This window comes from Monodelphis domestica, chromosome 1, assembly GCF_027887165.1.
Source record: "Monodelphis domestica isolate mMonDom1 chromosome 1, mMonDom1.pri, whole genome shotgun sequence".
NCBI lineage: Eukaryota > Metazoa > Chordata > Mammalia > Didelphimorphia > Didelphidae > Monodelphis > Monodelphis domestica.
This window is the reverse complement of record NC_077227.1, coordinates 484,375,928-484,390,380: the sequence shown is the minus strand read 5'-3', so window position 1 is coordinate 484,390,380 and position 14,453 is coordinate 484,375,928.

Here is a 14,453-nt window from a genome sequence, read left to right as displayed (position 1 = left end):
GCTCAAAAGAGACTATCACTTTTCCATCTGTGGAATTAATAGGAAGGAGCTCCTCCTGTTTGAGATGGGAGTGAAAACAGTCAAATGATCAGTGTAAATTTTTTTTTAAACAAAAATGTACCCTGTCCATATATGCCTCATTTCTCTTCTGTGGCAAAGATTGGAGAATCTTTCTTTCCTTTTTCCACTGGAGAAATGAGCATTCAAGGTAAAGCAATGGGAAATTCTACAGTGGAAATTTCTAAATGAAGTGTTACTATATCTTCAAGCTTGAATAAGTTGATTCAGTAACTGAATAAATCAGATGCCTCTTTCGAATGCAAAACTGACATCATTTCCAACAGCTATCTGTTAATAAAGCATATTCATCTGCTAATCTGTGCCTTCCTCCTAAGTGCCCCTCTCATGCATAAAAGTTCAAATCAATAGCCAAATGCTATGGCAAAGTAAATGGGAGCTATTAGAAATATTGTCATCACCATTTCCATAAAGTGCTTTTTATAGGCTTTGCTTTCTTTCTCTTTTTCTTTCTCTAGACCTTGCATGTTACTGGCTTTTTCTCAGACCCAAAGTAAGTCCAAAGGGGAAGCAACTACATCAGCAGCTGTCTCGGGGACTGGGGAAAGAAAGCAGGTGCACAAGACACCTGGCGTGAGGTGTGCCTGGCCTCCATGCAAGCAAGCCTCTTCTTCCCACTTCTATTTTGGGAGGCTCTCTCCTCTAGCCCCGATCTGAATCCAGCAGGGACAGGCAGATATAAATTGGAAGCACAAGCAGGAAAGACTTTGGATTTTTCCCGGGTACTATGCAATGAAGAAGGCCTGAGAGTGCTTTCTAGAGCCAGGTTTTGTGGCATCTTCTATATAAAGCTAGGACTGCCTTCCCCACTCCCACAGCCCAAAGTCCTCATCCCTTTCCAGCCCTGAACAATCAGTTGATCAATAGAATTCTCTAGTGTGGACCAATTTAACAAATGGTTGTTTGTAAGCTGGAGAAAATTGTCTCTCTCCTAATAATTCTGCTAATTTGCTTAACTTTCACAGATTGCAAATGGCTCTCTTCTCCACACAAAGATCTCTAAACAACACCCTTGACAGTTTTCCAAAGAAGGGAGGAGAAAGGAGAATTAATGACTAGCTGGTTGAGGCATAAGGTCTTTCATTGTCGACCTTTGAACTACAGTTCAGACTCGAAAATGAAAACAGGAATCCGGGTTCTGTTTCCTAAGGGATTAAGGATTTACAATAACCACTGTTCCCTGGTAATTATTCCAATGTTATGTCCTCCATAAATTAGTTAACACTATTTTTAGAGCCTCCTGGTGGCTTTCTCTTTGATATTCTGATAGGCCTGTGATGGGCCATTAATGTGGAAACTGTAAAGATTAAAATTTAGGGGAGATGGGGAGACTGAGGCAGGTAGAAATTAGTTTCTCTCTGCAAGAAATATTATATTTTTTAGAGGTTTATTAAAGGTTAAAGATTAAGAATATACAAGTAAGAAACATGTGCCTAGGCCAGAGGCCTAGACAAAATAATCTCACATCATGGAAGAGACGCCTCTGCTCCAAACGGAAGTCCAAAAAGGGCCGAGCCCTTCAAAAGCCTTTGCTTAAATATCTTCTCAATCTCGGCCCAGGTGAGATTACAAGGCATTCTGGGGAAGTGGACTAAAGGCTCATGGGGATTGTAGTCCTGTATTCGAGTCTATTTTTTACAAAACCCCATTCACCAGTACAGATCGCAACCCTTCTCCACTATCCTAATTCTGTACAGTTCTGTATTATGCTTTTCCAGAAATTCTCTAGTGCATGGCATGTATCCTTCTAATTATTTTTTAAATTATTGACACCTTTTGTTTTTATATTATCTTAATTTCCAAATATTCTATTTTCTCTACCTGGAGAACCAACCTTTGTTACAAGAAAATACAAGAAAAAAATATCCAGGAAAATTGATCAACACATTTAACTATGTCTGGAAGTAGATATAATATTGTTGTTCAGTTGTTTTTCAGTCATGTTTAACTCTTCATGGTCCCATTTGGGGTTTTCTTGGAAAAGACACTGAAGTTGTTTTCCACTTCCTTCTCCAGCATCTTTTACAGATGAAGAAACTGAGGCCAACCGAGTTAAGTGCCCTGCCTAGGGTCACACAAATAATACGTTCATGAGGTCAAATTTGAACCCAGATCTTCTGAACTCTAGGTCTGGCCCCCTATCCACTGAGCCACCTACCTGCCCTGAACTCATTGTCTTTCAAGGCAATCTCTTCTACATTGCGGCATCTCAAATTATTAATACATATTTTCTATTTATTATGCCCAAATCTCCCTCCCTTCCATTTCTATCTCTTTCTCCCAGCTTTTCCCTTTGGAATAAAGTAGAATAATTTCTGTCTGATCATGATATCCTTCCAAAATTTGAAGACAACTTTCTCCCCTAGATGTTCTCTTCCATCCACCTTTTTTTTTCCCAAATTGACATAGCTTCTTGTCGTCATTGTGGTCACTCTCCAGTTTGTTGATGTCATTCCTAAATTCCTTAGATCTTAACACTGTACACCATCTGTACTCTGACAAAAACTACTTCTCAAGCCCAAGTTGTCACTGATTAGCCAATGGTCAATAAGCATGTATTAAGTGTTTACTTTATGGCAGTTAATGGGCTGAGCACTGGGAATATAAATATAAGTAAAAAAAAAAAGATAGTCCCATCCATTAAAGAGTTTATATTCAAATAGGAAAAATAAGAGGAAGTTGAAAGTGGAATAGGGAGAGGGTTGGTTCCTGGCATGGGGGCATAACAATGGAGAAGTCCTTAGGAGTGCAGCCTAGAATGAAATAAAGAGATGGCCAGCTTGGTGGCACTTCTTGAACAGAAGTTGTAAACTCCTTTGGGTCACATACTTTCGTTTGCCTCTTTTATGTCCCCAGCTCTCAGCATAGATCCTGGCATCATAAATGTTTATTGAGGGGCAGTTAAGTGGCTTAGGGGAAAGAGAGTCAGGCCTGGAATGGGGAGGACCTGGGCAAAGCTGCCTCAGAGACTTCCTAGCTGTGTGAACTTGGGCAAATTACTTAACCCCAATTGCCTACCTGTGTGACTCTAAGCAAGTCACTTAATCCCAGTTGCCTAGCCCTTACTGCTCTTCTGCCTTAGACCCAATATTTAGTATCAATTCCAGAACAAAAGGTAATGGTTTAAAAGAATGTTTATTGAGTGAAGAAAGAAAGAAATGAGATTGTGAGACCTATCTAGTCTCCAGTCTCCAAACCAAGGAGACATCTTAGGGAAAAGGGGTACTTCCTAGGTACAAGATTCAAGACTAAAGTGATCTTCTAAGGGGAAGAGGTTTCTGGGACATGACAAAGAAGACCAGAGAAATGCAGCCTTCATGGGAAATGATCACCTATTTTTGTTTATCTATGCCCTCTATATGTCTTTCCCTTATTCTTTGACTTATTTGCCACGTTGACTCTTAAAGATCTTGGCATTTAATGGTTCACTGCCATATAGAATAAGCAGGAAAATGTTGACGTCACAGAAATGAGTTTTGGTGGTGCTCAGCAATTTAGGGTCACAGAAATGGTGCATAGTCATTTCAGTCTCCTGTTCAGTTCTAAGCCCAATTCATCAGTCTGAAGTAACTAACAAAAATATTTTTGAACATGGTCACCCATGAAAATTAGGTTATGTTTACCTGAGTTGCTAAAATTCTATCTGGAGCAAACAACTCAATTCAACTACTACTAAACTTGGCAAAACACTTCTGCAAAGCATTGGGGACCTTGAGGTTCTTCAAGATACTGAGCAGACTCTGCTTTCAAAGAACTTGCAATATAATAGAGGAAAGTACAAGTATGTAACTAACGCTACTACTACCAAGGAATGTCCCATAAGTGCAAAAGAGATGTCTAGATAAAGTACTAGAAGAAATCTGAAGGGAAAAGACTCAGTCTCCCCATTGGGGAATCAATGTAATTATTATAATATCAGTGGGGAGACAATGTCATATAGTGGGTGGAGAGCCTTTCTTAGACTCAAGAAGACTGGAAATCCTATCTCTGATACATATTACCTGTGCATGCTTTTCAGCAAGTTACTTAATGTTTTGATGTCCTCAGGCTACCATCTCAGTAAAATGAAAAATCAGGTATCTAATATAAATATGTCATATTTATATTATAAATATCAAGTATTTAGTCTTTTTAAGACTAGAAAGTTGGTGGGTAGAAGGGGAGGTTATGATGGGCTTGGAATCCCAAATAAAATTTCATAGACCCTGTGGGTGACAGGAGGCCAATAGAGTTTATTGAATAGGGGAAGGGTACACATGATCAGAACTGCCCTCTGGGAATATTGCTTTGAAGGCTGAATGCAAGAGGAATTGGTGGGGAGAAATTTATGTTAGGAGACCAAACAGCAGACCATTAAAATAGTTCAGACATGAGGTAATGAGACCCTGCACTAGGGTGGTGGCAGTGTCAGAGAGAAGGGAATTTATCCAAGAGATGTTATGACAGGCCTTGGATATGAGGGGTAAGAGAATGAGAAGTCAAGGATGACATCTAGGTTGCAAGCATAGGTGACTCAGAGGAGATATATTAAGTCTCTCTGCATAGAATCTATTAGAAAACCATGAAAGTGGTCCCAAGTACCTGGGTACATTTCCTAATAAACTGCCTTTTCCTCATTGTTCTGCTTTTCTGCCCTCACCATCTTAAGCTATGAGTTTTCTTTAAAAACAGAAATATAGGCCTTCTCAGGAGACTCCTGTGCATGCACAAAAAGTTCAGAATCTGAACGCTCACCCCCTCTAACTTGTACTATCATCACAGAGTCCTAACTGTCATCTTGCCTCCAGCATTGCATTTCCAACTACTCCACCACAAAATAATCTCCCTAAAGCTTGGGTCTGATGTTGTTACTCCAAAAACTTTAATGACTCCTTACTGCCAAAAACACAAAATTCAAATGCCTCAGTCTGGCATTTACGATCCTTTACATTCTAGCTCTAACCTATCTCCAGACTTGTTTCTGGTTACTCCCCTGGTTATATACTGGACATTATTGTTGCTTGTCGTTTCTTTTCAAAAGGATGATGTCTTGACTTGCATCTGAATTGGATTTAAGGGAAGCAGAGTTGCACAACATCCTCAGTCTTTCTCTCTCTTCCTAAGTCATCAAAGGCCAGTGAAAAGACAAAAGTCAACTGGAGATGGCCAAGGAATGGAATTTGTTCCAGCCCAACTGGTATAGTTTCTCAATATCAACTTGCAATCTGCCATCTTGAAGACATTCACAAAGGTGCCCATACCCTGTCTGAACATACTTTCTTCTGCCTGATGAAGTGCTTCATTACTAGAGAAGCATCTTTAATGTGTCTCATCTAAATTAGGAGGTTTAGATGTCATCTCTTCTATAAAGTCTTCCTCCTCATTCCCCTAATTCAAAGAATTCCCTTCCTCTTTAAGTTGTTCTAGAGAACGTTGTGTGGATTTTTTCCTTTGCTCTCCTCACATTATTCCCTACAAACACAACATTCTCAAATCAGAATTCATCTTTCTTCCATAACTCTCTGCTCTTCCTAGCTTCCCTACTACTGTGAAGGGTACCACCATTCTCCTAGTCAGCTAGACTGGCAAGTTTTATATTATTTTTTACCCCTCTCAGCCTCTCACCCTATATATTTAATCTGTTGCCAAGTCCTGTCATATCTATCTTTGAAGCAGTTTTCTCATATATGTATATATGAATATGAAATATATATGAATATGAAATATTTATATATATGCATATATACATACATGAAAAATATTCACATATATGTGTATATATATGTATATACACACATACCTTTCCATTCTCACAGTTGCAACCTTGATGCAGGCATTCATCACTTTATGCTTGAGCTATTTTGGAATAGTCTTCTAGTTCATCCTCTTACTCAAGTCTCCCCTGACTCCAGTTCACCTTCCACTCAGCTGTCAAAATAACCTTTCAAAATGGTGTGTCTGATAGTTTTGCTACCACTGCCATCCCTACTCAAACTCCAGTGTTTCCTTCTATCTTCAGGATCAAAAATAAAATCATCTGTTAGCTCCTTGTGGTGGCAAAAAATTGGAAAATGAGGGGATGCCCTTCAATTGTGGAATGGCTGAACAAATTGTGGTATATGTTGGTGATGGAATACTATTGTGCTAAAAGGAATAATAAAGTGGAGGAATTCCATGGAGACTGGAACAACCTCCAGGAAGTGATGCAGAGTGAAAGGAGCAGAACCAGGAAAACATTATACACAGAGACTGACACACTGTGGTACAATCGAATGTAATGGACTTCTCCGTTAGTGGTAATGCAATGTCCCTGAACAACTTGGAGGGATTTATGAGAAAGAACACTATCCACATTCAGAGGGAAAACTGTGGGAGCAAAAACACAGAAGAAAAACAACTGCTTGATTACATGGGTCAAGGGGATATGATTGGGGATGGAGACCCTAAATGAACATCCTAGTGCAAACATCAACAACATGGAAATAAATGGGTTCTGATCAAGGTCACATGTAATACCCAATGAAATCGTGCATCGGCTACAGGAAGGGGGAGGAGAGGGGAGGAAGGGAAAGAATATGATTCTTATAACCAAGGAATAATGTTCTTAATTGACTAAATAAAATTAAAAATAAATAAATAAATAGTAAAAAAAAATGAAATTATCTGTTAGGCTTCTATAGGCCCACAAAGTGTGGCCCCTTCCTACCTTTCTAGTCTACTTATACTTAACACTCCTCTACATATTTCACAATATAATAACACTAATCATCCTGCCATTATTCCTTGCGTAAGACAATCCATCTTCCAATTTGAAAACTTTTCACTCATCCCTGTGCCTGAAATAGTTTCTTCCTCCTCTTCTGCCTCTTAGTTTCCTTCAATATTCAACTTAAATGCTATCTTCTATGGAAAAAGTCTTCCTCTGTTTTCTGTACTCCCCTCAAAACTAGTGCCTTCCCTCTGAGATATAAATCTTGAATTTTATATAATGTATATATGAATGCAAACGACTTGTATTTATGCTATATATGTAAAATACAATCTGTTCACATTTTGCTTCCCTATTGGACTGTAACCTTCTTGAGAACATAGATAGATTTCTGCCTTTCTTTTTCTCCTCAGTGTTTAGCACAATGCTTGGTACATAAGTCCATATTAAATGTTTGCGGATCAATTGATTTTGCAATAGCTTTTTGCTTACATAGTCTTCCGATAGATTGTGAGCCCCTAGAATTTTGTGTCTTATCTAATCAGAGATCCCAGAATAGTGCCAAATACCTAGTAGGTGTTTAGTTACCATTATAATGAATCAAATGGAGAGTTGGTTGTAAGGAATATTCTAATTGAATAGAAAATGCAGGCAAAAATTGTAAATTTCCAGGTCTAAATTCTTTTGGCCTGCCAGGGACCAAGAGGTAATTATTTCAATGCCCAGAACCAAGAGCATAGGGAAAATTATGTCAAAATCACACATCTTTCCATGATATTGCTGGAAGTCCTCCACTAACTTCCTCCTCCTAGATGCTTCCTCAAGGGGTTCTCAAAGTTCTTTTGAGTGTTGGCAATTATAACTGGAAGCCTGAAAGGTTTCAACTATATGCTTTCAGCATTCATTCATTTCAACTTCAGCATTCCCAATGTGTGTTGTAGTCTTCTATTAGAATGTAAGTTCCTCAAGGACTGGTTTTTATTTTTGTTCCCCCATCATAGAGTACATTGTCTGGCATGTAGAAAGTGCTTGATAAATGCCTTTTCATCCATCCATCCATCCATCCATCCACTGAGTCATTCCAATTAAGGACTTAAAGATGTTGGAAGGCCAACCTAGCTAAGTTTTGGAAATGCTGATCCCCAGAGGGTGAGCCTCTGGATAAGGAGTTGTGACCACAGTAATTCATGAAGATGCTATCCTGCTGGAGATATGTTCTGCAATGTGTTAGTGCTGGGAGCACCCCCACTGATGAAGTCACTGATCTTTCAAAGTATGGAAATAAGTATTGGCTTCAAATGATGGGGAATCATTTTCATCTTTAATCAAAAGACTTGGGGCAGATAGGTGGCTCAGGGGATAGAATGCCAAGCCTGGAGTCAGAAGGACCTGGATTCAAATTTGACCTCAGACACTTCCTATCTGTGTGACCCCAGGCATGACTCTTAACCCCAACTGTCCAGCCTTTGCCTCTCTTCTGCCTTAGAACCAATACTTAGTATGGATTCTAAAAGAGAAAGTAGAGAGTTAAAAAAAAAACTAAAAAATTTTTTAAAAACCACTAAAGTTTAGGGCTATAAATAAGGGCCCTCTGAGGTCAGTTAGTACAACTCTCTCACTTTATTTTTGTTGTTGTTCAGTCATTTCGATCATGTCCAACTCTTTGTGACACCATTTGAGGATTTCATGGCAAAGACACTGGAGTGGTTTGCATTTCCTTTTCCAGCTCATGTTACAGATGAGGAAACTAAGACAAAAAGAGTTAAGGGACTTGCTCAGGGACACACAGCTAATAAGGATCTGTGGCAAGATTTAAACTTAGGAAGATGAGACTTCCTGATTATAGGTCCAGCACTCTATGGACTGTACCATCTAACTCCCCTCCCTAATTTATTTTATTTTGTTTTGTTTTTAAACCCTTACCTTCTATCTTAGAATCAATACTGTGTATTGGCTCCCAGGCAGAAGAGTGGTAAGGGCTAGGCAATGGGTTGTACCCAGGGTCCTAAAACTAGGAAGTGTCGGAAGCTTGATTTGAACCTAAGATCTACCATCTCTAGGCCTGGCTCTCAATTCACTGAGCTACTCAGCTGCCTCCCCCCTAATTTTAGAGAGGAGGAAACTGATGCCCAGAGAGATTTATTGACTTGCTCAAGGTCCCAGAGGTTTTAAAAATACTGAGTTTTCTGACACCAGAGCCAATACTCTTCCCACCATGCCAGGGATTCCCAAACAAAGCAACAAATCACATGCATCATTCATTTTATTAACTAGAATAGAAAACAGCTCAATTTCAAGATCTCTTTAGCGTTTGATATTGAATAAAGACCTCAGGCCCAGGGCTACAATTTCATTTAACATAAAGGAACCTTGCATCCAAAACATTTTCCTCATTTTGGGTCCAGGTAGTAGCTGAGGAAGGATTATATGCATCTCTAGTGAAGAGATACGCTTTAAGCAAAATACAAAATGCAATCAGTTCAACATAAACAGCTCCTCCTTCTCATCACGCCCTTTCTTGCCCGATGGGCCAGACTAGGCACTCTGCCAGACAGACCATCATTTGATCCTCTCCAAGCAGCAAGGGACCTTCAAGCAGCTATCTGCATGCATAACCAACTTTTTATAGGATATTTCCCATGGCTTTGGTATCAAGTACCATTAACATCTAGACCTATTATTGAGCAAGGCTAGGCACCTTGACTAGTCTCAACCCCTGCCACTCAGATTCACAGGGATATTGACCCTGGGGGGAAACAAGACTTTTCTACTGCTTCTGATCAGATATTTGACTTTAGTCTTTTGAAAGAATTTTTTACATTCATAACTCCAATTTTGGTGATGCTCTGAGGTTTACGAAATACTTTATGGACGTGTATTATGTGTCTCCACTTTTCAGATGAGGAAACTTAAGCCTTGGTTAAATTAAGTGGTTCATCTAGAGGTCCCAGCTAGCATGCATCAGAGCCGGAATCTGGATGCTGGTGTACTCCCTCCAAGACCAGTCCTCTGAGGCAAAGTAAGATAATATATAGGACACTGGACTCAGAGTCAGGAAGACCTAGGTTTGAGTTGTACCTCAGATATTTACTAGTTGTATGACCCTGAATGACTTACTTCTCTCTGTTTGTCTCAGTTTCCTCAATTGTGAAATGGGGATAATAATAACATTCTTCACAAGGTTGCTGTGAGGCAAAAACAAGTTAATATTTTTAAGCACTTAGTACAATACCTGGTACATAGCAGGAGTTACATAAATGCTTATTCCCTTTGGATGATCAGAAAAAAAAAGATCAGAGATGAAAGAATAAAGCACAGAATTGAAAAAGTTGTAGGGGGACTTATTCCTGCATGGGAGAGGTGAAAGATCCTCAGTATTCTATATAGCAATTTATACCCTATTAAGACACAGAAGGGTAGATAAGATAAAGAGAAGAATGAGTAGAGGTCCTGACCTGGAGTATTCACAATTAATCAATCTGTAAGCATTTATTAAGTACCGACTATGTGCCCCATACAACAAACTAAATAAAACAAAATCCTTTAAAAACCCAGTAACTCCAACCATCCCTCCATTGGGCATTGAGGCTTGTAGCTGAGAAGAGTAGCAATCCTAGAAAAAATATCTTCATCAGGTGGTTGATTGTTTTGCATCGAAGGGTATAGAAAGATAGCTGAAAAAAACAAACATACCTCTGACAGTCTCTGGATGAATGGCAACAGCAGTCTTGTGCTCTGATTACATATTAAGGATCATTAAGCCCGTACAATATTAAGCAGGGACTAGAGCATGATCTTACACAGTCTTAAATGGGTTTAATGGTGTGATAAGACAGGATTAGTGATAAGAGGGAACTGGGGAGAAAATAAGAGAAGTAGAGAGGCACCTGACCACTGCCCAGAGGATTCCCCGACTAGAGAATATTTCTGAGAACTATTCTTATTTGTCCTCATAATGCTTCTGAGCTTTCTCTGGCTTCTTGTGGTTTTCCCTCCAATTGCAATGCCCTCAATGCTCCCATCCACTGTTTTCTACATTTCCCAAACATGTCTTGCTCTTTCTACCCATGTTTTTGTTTATTCTGTTACCTTTGGCAGCAGTATGGTGTAATAGAAAGCATTAGCTCTACAGTTGAAAGACCTGGATTCAAATCCCATCTCTGAAACATGCTACCTGTATGAGCTTAGACAATTTAACTTGTCAGAGTCATTGCTCCCCCTTGATAAAATGAGAGATTTGGGTAAGGTTCCTTCTGAGGACTCTTCTTACTTTTGAACTATCTTCCTATGAATGCCCTCTCTGCATTTCCAGATCCTTCTCATTCTCCCAGGTGCACCTCAAATCCAACTTCCTCTGGGAAGTCTTCCCAGGCTACTTCAGCTCACACTGACATTGACTTTTCTTGAATGTTCATAGGAAATACTGCCCTGCCACATATTATGATGACAAGTTGTATTGTTGTCTAATTGTTTCCCGTGTTAGCAGTCTGTGTATGTCTGAGCTTATTTCGCAAATAAAGGTTTATGGTTCTTGAGGGCAAAGTCTGTGTCTTCCCCTTCTCTTGTCTCTACCACAGCATCTATCTCTGGACATGTAGCATGCACTAAAAGAACATCCATATCTAGCCTCCTCATTTTGAAGATGGGAAAACTGAGACTCAGAGAAAGGAAAGGACTCGTTTGACTTTTGGGAAGTCATTTAATCTTTGTCTGACCCAGTTTCTTCAAATGTAAAATAGTAACAACATTTTCCTCCCTAGATCATTGGGAAGATTAAATCCAGGGTCCACAACTGCTATGTGTAAGGTATGACTGCCCTTGTCTGCTTCCTTTGGAATACCATTGCTAAAATATCTCCTCACCCCAGCCCAATTTCCCCCATCTCATCAGTAGTAAGAGACAAGCCTCTCTGGTGCATGGACTACTTCATCGTGAGGTTCCTGCCCTCACAACAGAATCATGCTTCATGACTCTCCTGGCTAGTTATGATGCTGCTTGATGCCTTCCTGAAGGTATCCCTCAGTAGTAGATGGGCAATAGTGGTACAGAGTTCTGGCCTCTACATTTTAGGAAGAATGTTAACAATTTGAGTGGGTCCAGAGGAGCATCACAAAGATAGTAAAGGGACTGGAAACCATACCATAGAAAGATTGCCTGAAGGAACTGGGGATGGATTGCCTAGAGAAGAGAAGATTTAAGGGTGACATGACATATTTTCAAGTATCTGAATGACTGTCATGGACACGAGAAATTATTTTACACTTTTGGCAAGAATAGGAATAATCAGTGGAAGATGAAGATAGAAAGGTTTAGAGTTGATTCAAGGAAAAGAGAAAGGAAAGGAAAGTTCAATGTCAGGAAAACCTGGCTTCAAGTCTTGCCTCTAATGACAAATACTGTCTTTGTGACCCTGGTAAAGTCATATGAACTCTTATTGTCCCAAGGCAAAATCTCTAATTTTGGTTTCTGAGATGCCCATCTGCATTAATCCAGCTCTTTGGTGAGATCTTCCTATACAGATAAAAGTACCAATCTGGTAAAACAAAACAACAACAATAATGAGAAACTTCCTAACAATTTTTGTTGTTGGTCAATCAGTTTTCAGTTGTGTCCTTCTCTTCATGACTCCATAGGGTCTTCTTGGTAAAGATAATAGAGTAGTTCACCATTTCCTTATCCAGCTCATTTTACAGATGTGGAAACTGAGGTCAGTAGGGTTAAGTGTCTAGACTCTAAGTCTAGAGTCACATAGCCAGTAAGTGTCTGAGGCCAGATTCAAACTCAGGAAGATGAGTCTTCCTAAACCGAGATCTAGCATTCTATCCCCTGTGTTACGTAGCTGCCCTTCCATCCTAACAATTAGAGTGGTCCAAAATGGAATAAACTATCATAGAAAGTAGCAGGTTTTTCCCTTATAGGAAAAATTATTTTTGTTCAATTATGAATTGCATTTCTCCTTCTGGTGTTCATTTTCCCTCAGAGATTCTGTGACTAATCTCTTTCCTACAGGTTGGGCACCTTTTGTCAGCATCTGTAGGGCTAAGCATCATGCCAGGCTCTGAAGGGGATATTGTACAACAGAAAGAATGGTCATACACAAGCCAGATAGCAGGGCATGCAGTTTCTGTCCCCTATATGCCCCTTACTAATTATTTGACCCTGGACAAGTCACTTTCTATTTACCACACCTTTCCTCATTATTAAAACAGGAGGGTTGGACTAAATGATGGCTAAAGTCCCTTCTAGTACTAACTTTCTGCAAAATGATCTGTCAATGAATTCCCTGTATAAGTGAGGATGAGGTGAGTCCCCTTGTAGTCTTGTTTGCTTGGATCTGCAGTAGGAACTGCCTCTTAAGAGCAAAGTCCTGACATTGCTGGTCATCCCTGAGAGCCTGAAGCTTACCCCTACCCTGACTCCCACCTCCACAACACATTTCCAAATCTCCTCCAGGTCTCAGGGTAGAAGATAGTTATGCTCCAGTTGAGTCATCTGTTCTCAACTACTTCATTTCAGTAAAGGAACTGGGGAAACATAAATCATGCATTTGCCACATTTTGGATCCCTGAGTCATTTGTTGTTTTTCTTTAGAAGTTTTGACTCATTGGTTTGATGTGTTGGGATTGGTGCTGATGTGATGCAGGACCTGGGGAGAGAGAGGGAGGAGCATTTCTTGGGCTTATTAAATATCATACTGATCTGGTGCATAAAGCCACAACAGAGACAGTATTACAGATCCCAGCATCATCTCCCTTTTAATTGTCTCACAAATCATGGTGGAGAATACAAAAAACCTATGGCAGATTTCCAGTGGGATGTGAGTCCATTCTGGGGAACTTGTCAGCCCCAGTTCTGGAGGCATACCCATACACAGGCAGGTCAGTGTAGTAGAAAGGGCACTGGGATTTGGAGTCAATGGTTCTAGGTTTGAATTGCAGTTCAATGGTAAACAATGGTAAAAATGTAAAATGGTAAACAGAACCATGTTAGTGACATTGGGGCAAATCCCTACCCCTCTGTGGATTTAGGAGTCAAAGCACCTGGATTCAAATCCCAGCTGTGCCATTTCCAGCTGGGTAATAACCCTTCTGGTTCTCAGTTTCCTTCTCTGTAAAATTAGTGATTGGGGAACAGTTACGTGGCACTATCAATTGACATGGCTTGGGAGTCTGGAGGTCCTGTATTCAAATCTGTCCCCAGACACTTCCTAGCTGTGTGACTCTGGACAAATCATTTAATGCCATTTGCCTAACCTTTACCTTTCTGTCTTAGAGTTGTTACCAAGACAGAAAGTAGAGTTGTTGTTTTTTAAAGAGTGATTGGATGGTATGACATTTAAGGCCCTCTTAACCTTGAGATTTTGTGATCTATACTGACTATTTCTCTCAGTTACTCATAATATTTTCTAAAAGGTATATCCGAAGCTACCCAATGTCCTCCCATGTCCCATTTTTGCCCAGGGATTCTACCCATTATTTCAAATTCTGCAGAGTTGCCTCCATCCTTTCCTTAGAAAGTTCCCCATCACACCTTCCAGTGATCTTTCAGGGAAGCAGGTTGCTTCTAAAGCACATGTTCATGGACCTTAGATTCAAAGCTGGAGAAACCATAAGAGACCAACCTCTCATATTTTTCAGGGGGGGTACCCAGAGGCCCAGAGAGTATGTGACTTGCCTAGGATCATAAA